This window comes from Mus caroli, chromosome 15, assembly GCF_900094665.2.
Source record: "Mus caroli chromosome 15, CAROLI_EIJ_v1.1, whole genome shotgun sequence".
Taxonomy (NCBI): domain Eukaryota; kingdom Metazoa; phylum Chordata; class Mammalia; order Rodentia; family Muridae; genus Mus; species Mus caroli.
In genome coordinates this window covers 41,747,611-41,748,228 of record NC_034584.1, presented here as the reverse complement: position 1 = coordinate 41,748,228, position 618 = coordinate 41,747,611, and positions in this window count along the sequence as shown.

The window sequence follows — 618 nt, the reverse complement described above, 5'->3', positions numbered from 1 at the left end:
TCCTTAAAATTGCCTTGGAAGCCTCTTCACTGAGCTTCATGCATCTTTGTTAACAAGCCTAAGTCACCAGACCTGGATAATGACAAATCTTTTAAGGACTCACTGTGTTTGTTTGAATAAAAAAGCCCTTCATAGGTCCTTCTGACTGGTCCTTTCTGCTGGAACAGACTGCTAGCTGTTAAGAATGAGGACATCCTGAGTTTTACTGACAAATGGATAGAACTAAAAAATATCATCCTCAGTGAGGTAACTCAGACTCAAAAGGACATGCGTAGAATGTACTTACTAATAAGAGGATATTAGACAAAAGAAAAAAAAAAGTAGGACAGAACACCCAAGATACAGTCCACAGAACTTAAAAAGGAGAACAGGTTGAAGGGCCCAAGTGAGGAAGCCTCAGTCCCACTTGGGAGGGAAAAGAAAGCAATCACAAGGGGAAGGGCAGAGGGACTTGGAAGGGGAGAAGAGGGAAACATGATCTGGTATTGGGGGGCGGGGGGGAAGCCCTGAGGGCCAGCAAAAGGATTGGAAATATGCAACCTCAGAAGGTGGGAGATGAGGGACCCTCTAGAGGTGGTGGGGAACATCCAAAATGTAACAGACACCTGGGAGGTGAGA